The sequence below is a fragment of the Periophthalmus magnuspinnatus genome, chromosome 10 (genome assembly GCF_009829125.3).
Source record: "Periophthalmus magnuspinnatus isolate fPerMag1 chromosome 10, fPerMag1.2.pri, whole genome shotgun sequence".
Taxonomy (NCBI): Eukaryota; Metazoa; Chordata; class Actinopteri; order Gobiiformes; family Gobiidae; genus Periophthalmus; species Periophthalmus magnuspinnatus.
Window position 1 is genome coordinate 12,616,521 of NC_047135.1, and position 22,188 is coordinate 12,638,708.

The 22,188-nt window shown below is 38.1% G+C and overlaps 1 protein-coding gene across 1 annotated transcript in view; it reads left to right on the forward strand.

The window, feature by feature from the left end:
• The first annotated feature begins 8,631 nt into the window (after positions 1-8,631).
• Positions 8,632-22,188, forward strand: part of sparc (secreted protein, acidic, cysteine-rich (osteonectin)) — a 40,821-nt gene continuing 27,264 nt past the window's right edge. The window contains exon 1 of the mRNA XM_033973620.2: positions 8,632-8,725. The gene's annotated coding sequence lies outside the window, so the exon portion shown is untranslated. The remainder of the gene's footprint in view (positions 8,726-22,188) is intronic.

Below are 22,188 nucleotides of genomic sequence, written 5' to 3' on the forward strand. Positions count from 1 at the left end.
AAGCAGATAATTGTCATCCAGGTTTTTATGACTTTCACACAGGCACTAAGTCTGTCTACTCCATCAGTCTGATCTGGTTTCATTGATAAGTACAGCTGTGTGTCATCAACATAGCAGTGGAAGTTAAAGCCATGTTTCTACTGATATTACCCAATGGCAACATATAGTGTGAACAGGATCGAACCAAGTACAGAACCCTGTGGCACACCGTAGGCTATCTTAGATCATATGAGGAGCTCTGATTTACATTAACAAAGTGGTACCTATTAGAGAAGTAGGATTTAAATCAGCTGAGGGCTGCCCCTCTGTCACATAACCACTGTAGTAGAATATAATATATATTCACAATTTTGTAATCCATTATAATGGTTTCTCCTCATCATAAGCTTACTTGTTATATTTTGATTGAGTCATGCATGTTTGAGTAATCCTATATTGTCACTTTTCAGAAAAATAAAATAAAATAAATAAATAAATAAAAAATGTCATTGAAAATCTGCTGCTTGTTACTGTGAAATATCACTAAGAGGGAACAGGAAGTCTATGGAGTAAAATTTGGAGTTTTGCCCAAGTACAGAAATATTGTATAAATAAATCTGCTGTGTACTGTCTGCATTTAATTATAAAGCAATCTGTTGTCCGATAATCAGAAAGTGTGCAGTTAGCATGATGATTGTTGTTAGCTCTGAAAATTGTGAAAAGAGCTTATAAACCGATTGTGATTAATAATTAGGATGCCCAGAATGCGTAAGGTAAGTGAGAAATAACGTTGGAACACTGCAAACCATTTAAAATGACCAAGTTCTGTTTTCAAGTTTTTAGGATAGTATAAATCAACTACAACCCACTTTGGTGCGAACGTGGCAGCTATAATTTGTTTTATGGCCAATCCCTATATTTACACGGCATTATATCAACCATATTTGAATTGGGTTAATTGAGCAGATTTAGAGCTGCATGTTCAGACATGTTCAAGACTGAAAAGCTACAGCAATGCTAAGAACAGGCAGGAATCAAGCTAACTTCAAACAAACAAAGGGGGCCTCCTGCTGATGCACTTTGCCTGGGACCCAGAATACATATTTCTTCAATACTTTACAAAGATGTGAGTCTGGTTACTGGTCTCCTCAAGTTCTGATGGGCATGATTGACAGGTGGATTAACCAATCAGGGACACACATGGTCCATCAGGATTAAAACAAATATGGCAGTTTATGAGGATTTTTCCTCCTCCTCATCTTTTTCCTCACAAGAAAGAAACAAAATGTCACAGGGGACTGAAAAACAACACAGATTTCTGCAGAATCAATGAGCCAAGCACTAATCTCTGTTCAAGTGAGAGAAATATAATTTTCACTGTCACTGAAATAAACAAATCTGTGTGAGTGGTGACCAGACTGATATCTCTTTGTATAGAAATATACAGAGAGATATATCAGTCTGGATGTGCCAGGCAAGGTGCACTGAGGAGTGAAGTACTTTTAATCAGAAACCCAGAAGATTCCCTGGATAACTGGTTTTGTCCTGATTTAGTTCTGTTTGTCCTCAAACCTGAAGAGTGGTTGTTTATTTATTGCTACTGCAAAGACATTCTGCTATTGTGTCCTTGGGCAAGACACGTCTCCCTCCATGCTCCTTATATCTGTGTGTGCTGGTCCTTATAAAGTAATGCATTTTCTCATCCCCACATTGGATATCACAGTTGCCATTCCTGTGTCTTGGTTACATCATCGTTGTCAAGTGTTAGTCACTGTTTCATCATTGTTAAATTTGGCTCAAAATCATGGAAACAGATGCCACGTTTGCACAGAGAGAATGAAAGAGAGGACAGGGTAAAAGAGGAGAGAGAGGGAAGGAGGAGAGAAAGAGAGGAGTCTGTGTGCAGAGAAAGCAGTAACCCCTCCTCTTGTTCTGCTCTGTTCCTCTCGTGTGTATAGAGTTTCCAAAAAAAATAATGCCACGTTGCACCACCCCCTCTCCTCTCTCCTCCCTCTCTCTCTCTACACTGTACTCCTCCTTTTCTTTCCTTCTCTCTCTTCTCAGACTCCAGCTGTTGCTCACATTAGCCCTGTTCTGTGAGAATATACTTTAGCAATTAGAACAGGAAGAACATGAAGCGGTTGTTTGTGTTGACATATGCCAGCTAACATTAAAGCTTCACATCATAACATTTCAGACAGTAACAGAAAATCAACCAACCAACTCGAGAGTCAAAAGTTCAAATCCAGTGGTTGCTGTTTTCGAGTCTTTGGGCAAGACACCTCAACCACATTGCCTTTGTATGAATGTGAGGTGTGAGTGATTGGCGGTTGCCTGGGATCCAGAATAAACACTTCTCCAATACTTTACAAAGCTGGGAGTCTGGTCACAGGTGAATATCACCTAATTCTGATGGGCATGACTAACAGGTGGATTAGCCAATCAGGGAGACGCATTGTCTATCCATATCAAAAGAAATATGGTTACTTATGAGAAAAAAAAAGAAAGAAAAAATAACACATATGACTGTAAACATTATGAATTTCTGCAGAATCAACAAGTAAAATATTAAACTGTGTTAATCTGAGGTAAGAGAAATGTAATTTTATTCAAAATGTTCGGCAACCAATAAGCTCCTTCATTTCACATGCATCACTGGCATCAATCTGTATAAAAAATACTGAGAGATATCAGTGTGGATTTGCCAGATTGGTGGTGGGCAGAGGGAACAAGAATCATAGCCTCATTTCTACATGTCAAACTCTCTCTGGATTTGATTCCTCCTGCTGTTAGACTGATGCAGGAGTTTGGACTCTGAGATTGAAATGTTTCAGACTTTTCTACAAGATTCTACACTGTTCTGACACAGAAACACCCATACATGTTACAAAGCAATCAGTTGTTAAACAAGACTGTTTTTCTTTTTCGTTCATATAATGCAGTTTTTACAATTAGGAACAGAAGGTAAAAATAATAATAATAATAATTATTATTATTATTATTATTATTAAAAAAACACATATATATATTAAAAAAAGATACCGTATATATATTAAAATTAAGTTTCAGAACACAAAAATGGGCATGTGTATATTTTTAACACTGACACTGGAATTTGATAATAAGTCCATTAATTCCGGCTAAGTTACATGCACACCAAAATCTGATCATAATCTGACTTCTTTAAGATGATTTAAACGACATGTAAACAGCTAAATCTGATGTGAGTAGTCAGGGGATCATGATAACAAAGAAATCAAATCATTTTGCTGTTTACATGTCATTTTAATAAGCTTAAGACCAGTGGTGGAACGTAACAAAGGACTAAGTACTGTCCTTAAGGACAAATTTTAAGTGTCCGTACTTGGGCTGGGCTTGGCGCTGGGCAAAGATTCTATTTCTTCCCACACACATCTGCAACCCATCTACAATTAAGCTACACCTGTGGAGGACAAAGGGACCGAGGATCTGACACTCGGCTCCAGATCGTCCATGTGCTGTTCAGCTTGGCTCAGTCTAGTTTTGCATGTATGATCCCTATACTCAGTTGGTTCTTTTTCATTCTTCGCCAGATCCCGCTCCTTGAAACTACTCAGCACCTCCTCCTCCGACCCAGCGCTCCACAACCAGTAAGGAACACCTCAGTCTCCGACCCAGCTCACCTCAACCAGTACAAATACCCCAGCCTCTGAACCCACTACCCATGACCTACTTGAAGACTACAGCATACGGCACCGCTCTCAACTGTCTGCTCCGTCAACCTTCATTTACATTTCCGTGTCTGTAAATAAACTTCAAAATTTGACCTGCGTCTGAATCAAGATGGCAGCAGCATGCAGTAGCATGTCCTATGTCTGTTTTATTTCTGTCTGTTTTTCCCAGTTTTAATGGATTTTTAGAGCATTTTATTCTTGAAAATGTGGCAATTCTGTTTTATCATCTAATATACTTGTGGACTGTGGACCTACACCACTACCCTGTTTTTTGTGAGCCTGTGCTAACTGGCTTGAGACTGCTACATAATTCTGGGGCCTGGGTCTGGGGTCCTCTGCTACCCGGCCTGAGCTTGTTACATCACTCTGGGTCCTGTGCTATCCGGCTTGAACCTGCTGCATCACTCTGGGACCTGTGCCAACTGGCTTGAGCCTGTTATATCACTCTGGGACCTGTGCCAACCGTCTTGAGCCTGCTACATCACCCTGGGACCTGTGCTAACCGGCTTGAGCCTGCTACATCATCCTGGGACCTGTGCTAACCGGCTTGAGCCTGCTACATCACTCTGGGTCCTGTGCTACCTGGCCTGAGCTTGCTACATCACTCTGGGTCCTGTGCTATCCGGCTTGAGCCTGCTGCATCACTCTGAGACCTGTGCCAACTGGCTTGAGCCTGCTACATCACTCTGGGACCTGTGCTAACCGGCTTGAGCCTGCTACATCACTCTGGGACCTGTGCTAACCGGCTTGAGCCTGCTACATAATTCTGGGTCCTGTGCTAACTAACTTGAGCCTGCTACATCACTCTGGGACCTGTGTTGCCAGCTGTAGCCTTCTGTACTACTCTGAGGTCTGTGCAGTTCTAATATCCAGTCACTGTAAGTTGACAAGTGCATGAAGTTGTGGATAATGGCATTAGTTACAACTTTATTTTGTTTCTTGGTTGTGTGGGACATTATTGCTAATAAGGACATTAATATACATGGTTACAATGTTTTTCGTACTGAGAGGCCTAAAAAAGGTGGTGGTATTGCTGTTTGTTAAATCAAGATTTGATGTATCCATAGTTCTGTCAAAATCTATCTGTAAACAAATGGAATTTTTGGCATTGAATGTGAAAATAGCGAAGGGCCTTTGCATAACTGTCATGGGATGTTATAGCCCTCCATCTGCCTCCAAGGATGCATTACAATCCCTAAAGCATCTTTTGGCCAAAATAAATTACAGTGAGCTTGTTTTGGCGGGAGATTTGAACTGGGACTGGCTTAATCCAGTTTCTGATGAGTTCAAGTTCTTCTGTGATTCTATTAATCTTACCCAGTTGGTCAATTTACCCACTCGGCCCAACCTTAAGTGTCTTGATAAGTTCACCTTAATTGATTTAATTTTGTCAAATGTACCACATAAATTTTCATCTCTAGGTGCAATTTTAACTAATTATAGACCAATATCTAATCTATCAGTACTGTGCAAAATTCTTGAATCTCTTGTAAGTGAGCAATTAAAAGACTTTTTATTTTCCAATTCAATCCTGTCAAAAGTACTTTTACTTAAGTAACAAAGTTGAGTACTTCTTCCACCACTGCTTAAAACTCATATAATCAGATTTTGAGTGTGCATGTAACCTCACTCACTGTAATATTTATTGAATTCTGTGATTATGAGGATAGAGAAGAATGGCTCTCCCATGTGGGACATCCTGATGGAGCACTGACTAAAGAGGAAAGTATAGCAGAGACAGGAAACGGCTCACTTTAATCTAACATGAAGCTAACACGCTCACATTTACTGAAGGACATCAGCTAAACTCATACAGAGGTTAAAGGGCCCATACTCTATTTTCTGATCAATGTTGTTATTTTGTTTCCTCATCACAAACATACCTGGAGTTGTGTTTTGTTTCATTTACATATGTTTAACACACAAACCGTGCATATTTAGTATAAATTCTTCTCTCAAACAGGAAACACTCTGTTCCACCTTGTGATGTGGAAATACAGGAAGTGCTCCACTGTGTTTTTACTCAATACAAACTCTATACACATTTCACTAGAATCATTTGGATGATTTCAGCCCTGGAATTGCCAATCTCTACTGAACAAAATGTAAACTTTGTTTCATGACATCACAAGGTAGAACAGAGCATTTTGAGCTTTGGAACTGTAGACAGACTAATAATACAGGGTTACTCAAACATCTGTGAATGAAACAAAACACAACTCTAGGTATGTTTTTGATGAGGTTATAATATAACATGGCATAAAGATCACAAGAGGTTGTTTTGCGTGTATAGGACCTCTTCCTCTGACAACCAAGGACCCTTAGAACTATAATTATGATCTTGTATTTTTCATTATTTTGACATTTAGTTTCCATTTGCTGATGAAAAACATAATTCTAAACCTTTTCAGTTTTTAATCTATTTCAACATTCTAGAAAATTATGCAGATATCTAGTCTATGCAGTATTATTTGTTATACATAGTGATGGATGAAGTTTTGTATCCCATGAAAAAATCTACTGAAGTAAAAGTATTTAAGTACCTGTTTAAAACGTATTTTACACAAGTTTTGTAAATTAGTTACAGTGTTAGATGTATTGATTAAAAATAATACATATTTTGGTCAGCAGTGGCAATATCAATCAGTTTCTTAATTTTTAAAATTAATTTTGTGTATTTATTTTTGTTTGCTCAAAGCCGAAATTTGAACTCAAAAACTTTAGTCTATTAGATAGTACAGATACAGGGTCTCAATACAGGCAACAATCCATTTATTTATTTATATATTTTTTTTTAATCTGGGGCTTCCCTCACCCCAGATATTTCCTCCAGCTCCAATGGTGGGATCCCAAGGCTTTCCCAGGCCAACCGAGAGACAGTCAAATACAACCCCAATAAATACAGAAATACAATGATTTGCAAATCCTTTTCAGTGACATGATATTTAGTGACACTCATTTTCAATTTAATGTCTGCAACACGTTCCAGTAAAGCTGGGACAGGGGCATGTTTACCATTGTGTTTCACCACCTTTCCTTTTAACTGTTTGGGAACTGAGGACACTAATTGTTGAAGCTTTGCAGGAGGAATCGTTTCCCATTCTTGCTTAATGTACAACTTCAGTTGTTGTATTTTGTGCTTTTTAATGTGCCACACATTTTCAATGGGAGACAGGGCTGGACTGCAGGCAGGCCAGTCTAGTGCCCGCACTCTTACTACAAAGCCACACTGTTGTAATACGTGCAGAATGTGGCTTGGCATTGTCTTGCTGAAATAAGCAAGGACGTCCCTGAAAAAGATGTTGCTTGGATGGCAGCATATGTTGCTCCAAAACCTGCATGTACCTTTCAGCATTAATGGTGCCTTCACAGATGTGTAAGTTACCCATGCCATGGGCACTAACACACCCCCATACTATCACAGATGCTGGCTTTTGAACTTTGCGCTGATAACAATCCGGATGGTCCTTTTCCTCCTCTTTGGCCCACAGAACATGACATCCATGATTTCCAAAATTTGAAAATTTGAAATGTGGACTTGTCAGACCACAGCACACTTTTCCACTTTGCATCAGTCCATCTTGGGTGTGTTCTGGCTCAGAAAAGCTGGCGGTGTTTCTGGGTGTTGTTGATATATGGCTTTCACTTTGCATGGTACAGTTTTAACTTGCACTTGGAGATGTAGCGACAAACTGTGTTAACTGACAATGGTTTCCTAAAGTGTTCCTGAGCCCATGGTAATATTCTCTGCACATTCATGTCTATTTTTAATACAGTACCGCCTGAGGGATTGAAGATCATTCAATGTTGGTTTCCGGCCTTGCCGCTTACATGCAGAGAATTTGACAGTTTATCTGTATCTTTTGATGATATTATGGACTGTAGATGATGAAATCCCTAAATTCCTTGCAATTGTACATTGAGAAACGTTGTTCTTAGACTGTTGGACTATTTGCTCACGCAGTTGTTCAAAAAGTGGTGAACCTCGCCCCATCTTTGCTTGTGAGTAACTGAGCCCTTCAGGGATGTTCCTTTTATACCCAATCATGACACTCACCTGTTTCCAATTAACCTGTTCACCTGTGGAATGTTCCAAACAGGTGTATTTTAAGCATTCCTCAACTTTCCCATTCTTTTGTTGCCCTTATCCCAGCTTTATTGAAACGTGTTGTAGGCATCAAATTGAAAATGAGTGAATACATACAATTACATAAAACAATAAAGTTTATCAGTTTGAACATTAAATATCATGTCTTTGTAGTTTATTCAGGTAACTATAGGTTGAATAGGATTTGCAAATCATTGTATTCTGGATTTTTATTTATTTTTTTATTTTTTTACACAGCATCCCAACTTCATTGGAATTGGTGCAGTAATCTTAAATAAATAAAGGCTCATAAACTCAATTACTTTAATGAATAAAGTTACCATACTGTTATTTTGTCCTTGGGCACGCCACATCACCCACCTTGCCCATAAATAAACACATGTGTATGTAAGTGATTGGTCACAGGGGCAGATGCCGCAGATTGGTAGCTTTGCTTGTGTCAGTCTGGCCCAGGGCAGCTATGGCTACAATAGGCCAGCTATGGCCACCACTGAATGTGAAGAGAATGAATGATGCACAAAATTATAAAAGCTAAATCTGGAAATATATAAGGCTAAAGCTAACACATTAGTGTAATATTTCTCAGCTTAACAGTTTAACAATATAGAAAATCACATTCAAGTATTTTTCAGTCTTTGGCAAAGTTTTTTTTAATTTTTTATCCTCATGTCACATACCCACCCACAGAGGGAGTGTCTTTGCACTGAAGAATAGGAGAGGGGGAGGAGCAGAGGAGAGACAGAGAGAGCAGGAGAGAGAGAGAGAGAAAGAAGAGAGGGGGAGGAGAGAAAGGAGAGAGGGGGTCAGATTCCAGTTTGGGACGTCCCCCTTATGGATGTCCTTAGGCTTAAGGAGAGAAGCCTGTGTTAGACCGCCCGACTGTGCTACAGTGCTCTTCTCTGCTTTCCTGCTCTGACAAGTACAGGTAAGAAACAGATCTACTGTCTGCAGTACATTCATTCACAATTATAACTTTTATATGAATCAGCTTCTTCTTTCTATTGTTGCGTTTTGTCTTATGGCTGTGTTCACATTTGCACACCATATCAAAGGTGGGACTAAACCTGGACCAAACCAGGACTAAACCATGACTAGAACAGGCTAAGCCAAATCTGTACCAGGACTAAACCAGGATCGCCTTTTGGTTTTTTTTGTTTTTTTTATATATAGTTTTTGCTTGGCATTTTTTTGTTTATTATATAGTGACGGTGAAATACAATTTTCTGTTGTACATTTTCAAGCTAAAACATAGCAAATATTGGTCCTAGTGTGTAAAATCTTATAAATTGGTTTGGGGACAATTTTGAACATCTGAGTTGAGTTGAGGAGGAGAGGAGCTTATGCTACAAATGGGTATGCAAGCTTTCAAACATGCTTGAACCTTTATGTGTTCAGGACCAAAATAATCAAAATTTCACCACTTTTTGATTGAAATTTAAGAGATAAGTTACTGAATGAAACAAAATCCATTTTCCGTCTTCAAATTTAAACAAAGCTAGTTAATCTTTGTACGACAACGCCTTGTTGTAGTGCACTTTGAAATCTGCAATTTTAGCTTAATCCCTTAAACTTTTACAACCATCTTGTTAGGCTAATCTTTTTCTCTCTTTTTTTTTTTTTTTTTTTTGTTTGTTTTTTTGTTTTACGTGACCCAATAAATAGAAAATATAATGATTTAAGGTTTTAAGCAACGATTTTTGTCAAATGTTATTGTTCACCCAAATTTTCCTTTGAATTCATTTTTAGCTTTACCAATCTCCCTAACATGTTTTCATACCTAAGTTTTATATAGTTTAAATCTTTAACTAAATTTAAGACCTCCAAAGGTTACTCTAAAGTCGACAGTGTCTGGAGTGTTTGTATCCATTACAAAGTATTCTTTTGGGCATCTGGTTTAAATCATTAGTTACTCTCCTCTGTCATAACTGCACAGCCAGGTAGCGACTGTGGTTAAGAGCGATGTATTGTCTGTGCCACATCGACAAGGGACAAGGGAAAATCAGACAGAGAAGACATGAGAGAGGGAGGAGGGAGAGAGCGATGGAAAAAGCAGAGGAAAGAGAGAAAGAGGGAGCGAGGAAGAGAGAAACAAGGAGGGAAAGGGTTAGAGAGGGGAAGTGGGAGAGAGAGAGAATGAGGGAGAGGGAACAAGGAAGAAGGATGGAGCTTCAATGGTTGTTAATGATGCAAGCCAAATTGAATGATTTCTATCTGGCTGTAACAATTATAATCAGTGTGAAAAAGGTGCACAGAGTAACCTCTCTGATACGGCGTCTGCCACATGCTTGCCTCCACAGAGATGATTGCTTTGCCAGAAATGTTCCAGAGGAAGGCATTAGGCACTTCTCTATACCTTGAAAAATGTGCATTGTTATCATGAGTGAGCTTGGTTCTCCACAGATCTGAGATGTAATTTGTCCTCCTATTGCCACCTACTTGTCTCAATATGTTTAATCACATAAGAACATTCAAGTTAATGCAATAATGTCTCTGTGGAGACAAGCACGTATTGGACCCTTCATTATAAACATTATGCAGATTATCCAACTAGAGTAGAGTACACAGTGATTTGTACCTGAAACATGACATCATGAAATCCAGGCAGTGCATTCACCATCTGTTTCCACTGGAGGTGGATGAAATTTTGTTACTTAAGTAAAAGTACAGATACACAGGTAAAAAGTTACTCAAGTAAAAGTATCACATGAAAACATCTAAGTAAAACTATTAAAGTACTCATTTAAACATGTACTTTAAGAGTAAAAAATTAAAGTATTTTATACAAGTGTTCATTTGTTAAAATGTAAATGTAGTGATATTGATTAAAAATGAGACATTATCTTATTATCAACTATAGCAATATAAATCAGTTTCTTAACTTTTCTCATCAATTTTGAGTATTTATTTTTGTTTGCCCAAAACCACTGCTTGAACTCGAAAACTTCAGGATGTTACCATAAACATGGAAAAAATACCACTCAAATCATATGAAAAGTACTTTTTACTTTTCATTCCAGTTAAAAAAAATGTGGAGTGGAAAGTACAGATATCTGCTCTCAGATGTAGTGAAAGATGAAGTAAAAGAAAAAAGTATCCATTGTACTTATACTTCTTGGAAGGTAGCGAAGTACACTTGTAGCGAAGTACACCTGGAGATCTTGCAAAGATCCCATCTAAGAGCTCACTCTTAGATGGGATCTTTGCAAGATACAGATTTTCCGTGACAACTGTTCACTTCTTTGGGGCCAAGCCATATTTTAGTGAATCTTATTACACATGGAAGAATTGGTTCTCCTGGTTCCCCCCCTTCCTTTCCTCCTCTTCTCTTCCTCCTCCTTTTCCTCCAACTCCTCCTCCACCCCGTTTTATGACAAACATGTGAAAGAATGTGTGTTTCCACAGCTGTTCAAATCTCTGTAGATGTTTCGTTTAACTCTTCTCAAATCTCAGCTGTGGCAAAATAACATTCACAAAAAGCATATACTCTTGAACAGTTTTTTTTTTTTTTTTTTTTTTTTTTTAACTGATTTATCTTTATTACATATTCTCACACATTATTCTTTGTCTTTTGGTGGTCAGACCTGTTTGAATATGATAAGTATTTTTCCTCCAAAGGCCTAGTGGTTAAGTCTTGGTTTAGCCCTGGTTTAGATTCTAGCTTAGTCCTTTTTTTAATTGTGGTTTAAGTCCCAGATTTATATATTCAGTCCTGGTTTAATCTCTGGTTCAGTTCTTGTTAAATCCCTGGTTCAGTCCTGGGTCAGTCCTAGTTCAGCCCTGGGTCATTCTTGGCTTAGCTACTGTTTCAGTCTTGGTTTTAGTCCCTGGTTTAATCCTGTGTCATCCCTGGTCCAGTACTTGTTCAGTCCTGGTTTAGATTTTCTTTTCGTTTTTGGCATTGGCATCTTTCTAATAGTTTTCCCTAATCTCACCAAAGCCCTTCACTACTTTTTGTTTTTACCTTTCCTCCATCACACCTGCCCAAACCCATTTCCTGTCTAACTCTAGTAACTTTTGTTTAAAACAGGATTCATTATTTTCATCTTGTGAATAGTTCTCTTCACTTTTCGGTGACTCAAACTTGAATTAATCCTGATTTTTTTTCCCTGTTAGTAGAATGTGTTATTGTTGTTCTTCGGTCATACCTGTCCAAGTCTGTCCCATTGAGATAGGGCTTTGCTGCAGATTTAGTACAGACATAAAATTGTGTAAAGGGGGATTGTTGAGGTGGCAGAAGAGAGAAAGAGAGAGAGAGAGAGGGAGGAGGAGGCACTAGAGAGAGAAAGAGAGGAGAGGAGAAAAAAGTGAGAGAAAGAGAGGAGGGAGGAGGAGGAGACAGAGGGAGTGCGAAAAATAGAGGAGAGAGGAGGATTGAGCAACAGGGGAGGAGGAAAGAGAGAAAAAGAGGAGGGAGGAGGAGGAGACCGAGAGAGAGAAAGAGAGGAAAGAGGAGAGAGGAAGAGGAGAGAAATTGAATTGAATTGAAAATTGAATTGAATTGAAATTGAGAGAGAGGGTGGAGGAGGAGGAGAGAGAAAGAAATGGAGGACAGAGGAGATGAGAGGAGGAAGAGAGAGGAGAGAGAGAGGGGGGAGACAGGAGGAGGGGAAAGAGTGGAGGGAGGGGGAAGAGAGAGGAAGAGAAGAAGGACGAGAGAGAGAAAGAGAGGAGAGAGGAGGAGGAGAATGAAAGAGTAGAGATCAAGAGGAGAAAGAGAGAGAGAAAGACAGGAGAGAGGAGGGAGGAGAGAGGAGGAGGGGAGAGAGAGAGGAGAAAGACAGAAGACAGAGAAGAAACAGATAGAGGAAGAATAGAGTAACAAAGAAAGAAGAGGAGAGAGGAGAAAGAAGAAGAGAACAGGGATGGGAGAGAGATAGAGAGAAAAGGAATGGGGTGTGGTGAGGGAGAGAGCAAAAGAGAGGTGAGAGAGAGAGGGAGTGGAGATAGATGAAGGAGACAGAGAAGAAGAGAAAGGAGGAAAGGGGGAAGAAGAAAGAACAAAAAGGGAAGGATGGAGAAAAGAAGAGAAGGAGTGAGGGGGGAGAGAGAGGGGAGCATACAGCTCATGAAGGAGAGAGGGAGAGGCAGAGACAGAGAGAATAAAAGAGAAAACAGGAGGGAGGAGCAGAGGATTGTGGGAAATGCCAGGTCTTGGCTGTGACAGTCAGGAGAGAGAGGGATGTGGAAGCTGTCTGCCACAGAGGACACAGAGAAACACTCAAGAATGTTTCAGACATAACTAATGTGCTCACTGCTCACTGTGTAAATTTGTGTTTTTAGTTTAAACTAGCTATTTATAACATGATTCATTTTAACATTTTATTCAATCACCTAGCAACCATACGTTTTGAATAATAAGCTGTGAACCCAACAATGGAAAAATAACAGATACTCCTTACTGAAACAACAAAAGTCTGCCACTTTTCAAATAGAGGAAACTTTGGTCTTATTTTGGTTGATCTCAAACCTCCTCTCCAGGTCCCAGGTGTATGAAGCAGGGAGAGTCCAGGAGTCGGTCCCAGGAGAGTGAAAGGGGGCTGGGGTCATTTTGGGAGGGGTGAGAGTTTAGGGAAAAGGGTGAGGAGAGAGGGGACGGAGTAAAGGTGGGGGAGGGGAAGCATGGAGCAGACAATAAACTAAAGGAGCTCATGTAACAAGGGCCTCGAGTTCCACACATCCTGCTTTCTCTCTTCTGATGAACAAGAAAAGGTCTCTGTGTGGAGTTATCTGCATGATAGGCTAGACCTAGCATAGCTGTTTAAAGGGGCAGTATGTAAGGTTTTAGGTAGAAGGTCCAAAAGCTCCAAGGAGATGTTGTTTTGCCAGAAAGATTTCACAAAATGGCATAAAACTAGTAATCTCCATTGGAGACAAGCAATACAAAGAGTATTGCTTGATAATAAAACTGCAAGCTCACACCATACTGTGGAACATTCAGCTTATGTCACTGCTTCTTGTGGCCATACCAGCTGGCCAAAGCCTGGTCTCATCTGATCTCTGAGGTTAAGCAGGGCTTTGCCTGGTTAGTATTTGGATGGGAGACCACTGAGAATGCTAGGTGCCATAGTGGGGAAGCAGTGGTCATTGTGTCCTTAGGCAAGACACTTCACCCTGATTGACTAGTATGAATGTGGTGAGTGGGCTTTGGTGGTGGTCAGAAGGGGCAATGGTGCAGATTGCTTCCGGCTGTCTCAGGGCAGCTGTGGCTACCTTGCAATCCCATAGTGTGGAGTTAATGACTAATGCATTGTAAACTGCGTTGGGTGTCTTGAAAGTCACTATGCAATGGTTAATTAAAATTCATAAGTGTTTTCATGGAACTAGATGATGCTATACAGTGGAACATTTGAGGTAATCCACCTTCATGAGGACAAGCAGGTGACATATCCTCCATCAGAAATGTTACATAGTAACATACACACCTTTAACCAAAATACAAATCAAATGGAATTAATGAAAGTGGGCGTGTCATTAATAAGCAAATGTGAAGGTAGCAGCTATTGTTTTTAACTTCATTTGGGTTGCTTTGCTCCTTAGTGTGAAGGTGGTAAATCCACATGCCCCCTGCTGTTTTGCATAATTCAAAAAAGCAGAATAGAGGCTTTAAATGACTTCAGTTTGTACTATATTTTATGATTCAGCATTTTTGTAGATTTTTAAGAATCTTCTGGGATAGAGAATTGTCTGCCAGTGGTAAATGAAGAGCCTCATTTTAAGGATGTTTTCCCATAGAGCGTACTGTCTCTTGTGCATTCATTCATTTGCTTGTTATTTGCTGCAGCTGTTGATGCAGTTTTCTTGAGTTTTCTTGAGTTTGCTCTGTGTCTGTGACGATAAACCAGAAATCCTCCAGTTTTCCAAACTCCATAAAACTCTGTCAACACACGCAGTTTACACACAGAAAAAAAAACAACCACTACATCTTTTATTTGGCATATTTACAGAATCGTAATTTGAGGATTTTAAGTTACTACTTATTAGACCAAACGTTTCATGAAAAGTCTGTTTTTATAACTTTTTTCAATTTTATTATAATGGTGTCCTTCTGTTTTATTTTACTGTATCTGTACCATTAACCCTACCCTAACTTAACCCTACCCTAACTCTAACCCAACCCTAACCTAATCATACCCCAACTCTAACCCTAACCCTACCCTAACCTAATTTCAACCCTATCCTAAATCTAACCCCTAACCCTAACCTAAACCTAACCTAAAATAACCCTAATGTTGTCATAACCAAATTGTTGAACTATTAACCATTCTTTATCTTATTCAATTTGTCCTAGGGAGATATTTTGCACTAATTATTCAATATGTTTTTGTTTGACTTATTTGGATGTAAATAAACTTTCAGTGGAGTATTTGAAGGTGCACTGTGTAACGTTCTTCTAAAGGGCCCACCACATATCTCCATAGAGATGTTGCTGCTTTGCCTGAAATGTTCCACAATATGGTAACTGTATCTCGCATTTAATAAGAGGTGTTTTTATTGCTTAAAAATACCTGGGAGAAACACTCATTCTTACTATAAATGGGCTCACCTCTCTATAGATCTGACCTGTAACTTGGCCTGGTAGTACCAGGTTACAATAACATCTCTATGAAGAAAAGCAAGTGATAGACTTGATAGAAAAAGTTACATAGTGCGGCTTTTAAGTTTAGTACAATTTGGCATCATTTTATAAGATAAACAAACAACAGAAATATTAGCTGGCTGATTTAGTATTAGCTTTGACCTAGTTTAGTGGTTTAAAGAGGGGGTATTATGCTTTTTTTTTTTTTTTTTTTTTTTTTGCTTTCTATCATGTTATCACATTGTTCCCTCATCAAAAACATGCATGGACATACATGACATGAGGACATGCATGTCTGAGTGTTTTTGCAATCTCTCTTGGCCCCTATTCAAACCCTCCGTACAGTTAGCTGTACGCCTACGTCACCCATGCCTCCACATCACAATTCTTCAGAAATATACAAAAGTATGATGCAAAACTGTACATGTCAACTTGACAAACCTGATGTGATGCGCAGTAGTTTCATTAGTGGGATGCACACTGATAGTGTTATGATAGTGCTCTGAAGGGGGCGTGACTTAGGGCGGAGAGCAAAGGACAGTGAGTCTCAGAGCTTCAAAAACAAAAATGAAACTTATTAAACATGTTAATACATTGTTTTTGGCAAATATAGCATTTTCAAAACAATAAAAGGTAATATGATTGTTGTGGAATTTTGCATCTCCTGCATAATCTGAGCAAGGACACCTCCAGTTCATTGTTGACATTTCTCTGTGGTTATGGCATCATCCAACTATTACAAAATTTGTCCTTCTTTAACATTATCAGTTACCTTGGTCACTTGTCTCTCTGAAGTGGTATGCTATTTACTTCTCCTTTTGTCTTGGCCAGCTTGTCTCCAGGCTGTCCTTAGTTCTTAAGCCTCCTTGTATGGAAGCATAGTCAGACTTAAAGGGTCATTACTAACTGTATCAGTAACAGTAACAGTTAGTATCGGCAGTGTTGAGTATTCAAGTCACCGTATCCTGGACTGATGGTAAATAAACGTCTGCTGTCTCAGAGATCCAGAGTCTTCTGCCTCTCTTTACAACTCTAGGGTTTGTAAGGACAACACTTATTTTCCCTAACAATTGCAATCTAAATAAACTATGTGTTAGCTCTCAATATCCCATAGAAGTCAAATATCCCCTCTTTAACCCCTAGTTTTCACCCCAATATAGTTATTTAATAGGTGGAACTTGTTGAGGTTCAGTTCATTCCTATTAGTTATTTAATTTGATACATTCAAGATGATTTAAAGTACTCACCAAAATATTTTCTGGTGTGAAACTATTTGGTATTAATCTATTGATTTAATAAATTTAATCAAGTCAAATGGATCAAAGTAAAATTAACATTCTAGCTTCAAATAATTTTACATAATCTTATTTGCATTTTTCTCACAGACTCTGCCACATTAAACCCATTTGAATGAAAAGCCCTCCTTTATGAACCTGGCTGTTTGGTTTTGCTCAGCGTTTTCCAAATAAAATAATTTGTTTAGCTGCTACGTCAGTCCGGTCGTCGCTAGCCTCCGAGCACGCTTCCTGGGAACGCAGTGTGCCTCCAATTCAAATAGTTTTCCGTACATTAAGCTGTTTTTTTATTTAGCGTTAGCACTGACATGCTACTTAGCTTTTAGTAGGTTTTTCTGGCCATTTCCCGTCAGAGAACTCAGTTTTTTTTTTGTTTTAAAGGGGAAAGAGGTGCTCCGTTGTGCAAAGTTAGCTGTGGGAGGGACTATCCTAATGCCAGGGATGCAGTAGTTTTCCACATCCAAGTTTCTAGTGTCAAAGAGTTGAACAGAGGACGTCATTGCTGAGAAGAAGGGACGTACCAGCAGCAGACTGGTTCAATCAAAGGTCTTATTAAATTAAGCTGTTTCGCGTTTAACCATAATGATATTTCTTCATCAAAAACATACCTGGAGCTGGGTTTGGTTTCATTCACACATTTAGTTGGAAAATGCTCTATTAAACATTATGATATCTTAGACGGTACTCGAGGAATGTGTGTAATGTTTTGATTTTAAATTTCGTCAAAATATGACCTGAATGAATGAATTAATGTACTGAATATATCCCCACATATGAGATAAACATGTTCAAATCAAATACAGATTTTACTGGTAACTATTGTAATGCTGATTTATTCTTAATTACAAAGACATTTGGCACAATGTCCCATTTATTTATGTTATAATTTGGTGTTTTGATTCTAAACATCATTATCCAATCAGAAAGCAAAATGAGCCTCACATGAGTCTCTCATTTGGGTAGCTAGTTTCAATGCTGAATTCCAATTGGTTCCTCTATCTGCAAATTAAGGCACTAGCAAGGCACTTTATAAATGTTTTGCATATGCATTTGGCTTGTTAGAGGAACTTGTTTTTTTAGTTCATAAACAACATTTGGCTAAATTACCCATGTAAAACTCAGATTTGTCTTGTCACCTTTAAACTTGTCCAAATCTGTTTTGAATCATGAGCACTCTACGCACATGACATCCACACATGCCCTTTGACTCTACAGTGAAAGACATGCCTCAGGGCCACACATTCTGTTCACAGTAAATCTCTCTCTCTTTCTCTCTCTCTCTGTTGCTCCTCTCTTCTCCTGTCTTCTTTACAGCTTCAGGGTTTGTTCAAATGTCACCACTGAACTCAACAATATGCAAACTTTAAACTTTTCATGGCATAAGTCCCAACATGCTTGTATCCTAATCTACTCCTGTGCATTTTTGGGACAAGCACAAACAGTAAATAAATAAATAAGAATTTAGAATTTAGAATTCCACAAATATGTTCTGCAATGTCCCTGTGTGTCAGATGCCCTCCCTATGTCTCCATGGGGTCCTATTTTGTGTAAAAGCTGCTAACACTATAGTTTAGACAGTCTTCTCTCAGTCTTCTCTCAAATGTTAATGCTCCTTAATGTGCACTGTGAACTGCATTTATCCTTGCAATATGTGTTAAAACTAGTTACTCACTTTCAAAATATTCTCAAGAACTTGCTTAGTCTTGGATTACACTTGTCCTTCAGCCCTAGTTAAAGATGCACTGTGTAACCTTTTCTGGTGGAGGGTACCCAGTGTGCTTGTCTCCGCGGTGATGGTATTGCTTTGCCTAGAGTGTTCCACAGTGGCAATTAATTGTATACATCTCCATAGAGAGAAGTAGGTGGCACCACCAGGCTAAGATCTAAAATATAAATATGCCATACTGCGGAACATTTGAGGCAAAACTAGAACATTTCTATGGAGAAACAAAGTTAGCTTAATCTTTCCTAGAAAAGTTATATGGTGCACTTCAAGTTTTAGTTTAGTCCTAATTTAGTCCTGATTTAGGCGTGGTTTAGATCCTTGAATACCCCATATTGTTCAAACATGTTCCTTTGTTTGCGGAACCTCCTGTGCTCTGCGGTAACCATTGGAGCATGTAGAAAATGCCCTATATCTTGAGGTGGAGAGGAGTTTGAGTCTGTCTCTGCTGGCAGTTCATTAGACTACTCTTAGACTCTGCCTCTTTAAACTAAACCAGAGGAATGTGGATAATGTCCCAGTATGCTTTTAAATACGGTTATCCTCAAAGTCCTAAGCCAATATACTTCATATTCATACCAACTGTGTCAAAACTATGTCAAAGATATAAGAAAATTAGTCTAATTAACCCGCAAATCAGTTTTTACATTTAATTCAAAGAAAACATCAGGAAAGTGAATTTTATTGTGACCCAAAGCAGATTTTTTACTTTGAAGGAAAGCAGATTTTTTACTTTGACCCAATGGAATTTTTTGTTTACTTTAACCCAATGCAGATTTACTTGGACCCAGTGGACATTTTACCAAGACCAAATGCAATAAGACAAAATATCAATAAGTAGCAAGTGCTTTTATTGCTCGGCAGATTACAAAAGGAATTGAAAATGAAGTAATCAGAGTACTGCAACATAGTCACAAAAAAAAACAACCCAACAACAATGGACTTTTTCCCCCTTAAACAATGTTCTAAACTATGACAACATATCTGAATAAGACTAGTGGCTATTTGCTACAGACTCAATGCAGAAAGAATATGTACTTTTCTATCTAAATAACAGTGTAACCCAGGGATGGGCATTTTGATACACGAGCCACAATGGGTTCTAAAATTTGACAGAGGGGCCGGGCCAGGACATATGTATGTATATATTACATTAGAGATTTAGCCTGTAACATGTAGCAAATCATGAATAAGGCAAATTTAGTACAAACTGTTTTCCAAATGCATTAATTAAATTAATAATACATTTATTAAATTTCAGTTAAACACACGCAGCAGAAAAACACACATTCAGTTTTATCAAGTGCCAAAAGATCAACAATTTGTTGAAAAGGTAAATTGAACAAGGTTTATCCTTAGCTATTTTAATATATAATAATTTGGTCACATTTGGCAGGCCGGATTAATAAGCCCAAACGGCCGGGTGTGGCCCCTGGATTGTAGTTTGCCCATGTCTGGTGTAACCCATAAATGCAGTTAGGTCCTTAAGTATTTGGAGAGTGGGACATGTATCCTTTTCTCACAGTTTACCAAACATTCTCAATTCTTGGTTATACAACAATTCCTCTGCAACCAATTGATAGCCTATTGCCATTATTACTACTATTAAAACTATTGTTGCATTTAGCTATAGCTACAAGAATACTTTACTTTGCATGTTTTAGGTTGATGGGGGGAAACTTGAGGAAACCTAGTATAGAGAGAATATGCATAACCATCATGTGCTACAATGACTGACATTATAAAAAGTACTACAATTATGACTACATTACCTTCTACCATTACCTACATTATTTAAAGGTGCATTCCAAGCAAAGCAATAACATCTCCATGGAGGCAACCGGACTACGCCAACAGACCAAGTTACAGGTCAGATCTGTGGAGAGGCGACCTCATTCACGTTACAAGTTTATGTTTTTAAGATATTTTTGGAGATAAAATAAGACATAATGATACTGAACCTTTAAATACGTTTAATACCATGCTGTTGCACATTTGAGGCAACGCAATAACATGTCCATAGAAACACGCGATGTGCCTCCCACCAGTTCCATAGTGCTCCTTTAAGTGTAACTTCTGTACATGTGTGTTTTTTATGTAGTGCATTATCATAAAACATTTCATACTGTAGAATCAGTTATTCTTTTTCTAATACCAACTTGTTTTGGATTAGTGTCTCTTTCATTGGGAGTCAGAATCCCTGATCCTCCTCTCACCCACTCTGAGAGATTTGATGTAATGCTCAGATGTCTGAAATGAACAACAACAAGCTCCACTTGGTCCCACACAAAAATGATTTTAGTGTGGCAGGATGTGGAGGAAGAAGGGTTTTTTATTTTGATGGGACAACAGAGGAGAGAGAGTTATGGGCATGGGTTAATGAGAGCTCAAAGGTTAAATGGACTGGTAAAAAGACACACTTAGAAACACTTTTAACTTGTTTCTGTAAAATTTTAGTGTCGGTGGGAAGTAAACATCATCTGAAAGGCACAGGGACATTCTTGGAAGATTGAGAAGTACATTTTCAATTCCAAAATCAAAATATAATACCAAAAAGTAAGGAAAAAACATAAACTGTTAGTTTAAAGAAGACATATTATGCATTATTTCTGGAATGCAATGATAATTATTTAAAATTTTGTTGGCAATATTGACCTAACAGCTAACTGTTTCTGTTAATCAAAACTGAGCACAAATCTTTATCAAAATCAATACATTTAAAGCTTTGATAATAAGGACTACTAATGATTATTATATATATAAATATAAACCCAGAGGTAACCGTAAGAATATAAAAAACAAATGTATTTCTTCTGTATTGTAAAATTATTTGATATTGTTGTGTTTTCTCTTGTTGTGTGTATTGTTCTTTATATGTGGAATTAGGCAGGCATAAATAAGCTTAGCTTCAGCCAATGCCTTTTAGTCACAATGAACAAATTCTGTGTATGTGACTGTGATAATGCTTTATTTATTTTTCTGTGTGTGTCTGAATAAACTAACTAACCAACTAACTAACTTTATAAGATCTCAAAATTTGTGCAAATTATTATTTTTTTCTTTTTACTTTTTACGTTTATTTTCAAAACATATTTCAATAGTTTTAGTTAAGTAGATTTTTTTTCATGTGATACTTTTACTTGAGTATTTCTTTGCTCCGGTGTCCGTACTTTTACTTCAGTGAAAAAATTGAATATTTCCTCTACCACTGGTTAGAATTAAGATCAGGTCTAGGAACATGTACTTGTACATTGTTAAGTTTTGGGCTTTTAGAGTCTTGGCAGAATGGCATTGGAAGAAAATTATATGATTGCGACTAATTAAGAACAGAGAGGTGGATGGAGATAGAGGGTAGGTAAAAATATAAATTTTCTGAGCATTCAAGGACAGTAGAGAATTACTCAAACATGCATGAATCACTCAAAATACAACTCTGAGTTTGATAATGATAAGGAAACGCCGTTATAAATGGATTAAAAGCTCAATTTTGCACTATATAAGATGAATAAAAGGCAAGTTGTCTATGCCCAATCAAATGACATGTCTACCTCTATAGCAAAATATTATCTAACTATTTTAATTAAGGAAAATAAATAATTACACAAAATGAATCCATATTTGCTGAGCTCTCCGGTTGCATTTTGATTCATATTTTTCCTGTTCTAACTCAGAGCTAACTTGAGATAGCATCTGGAATCCAGACTTAGGAAAACCCCTGTTGACAGTGCAGTGACGGTACATGTTTGTGTTGACTCCTTTACGGTGGAAAGTTTCACCTATTGAGAAACACCATG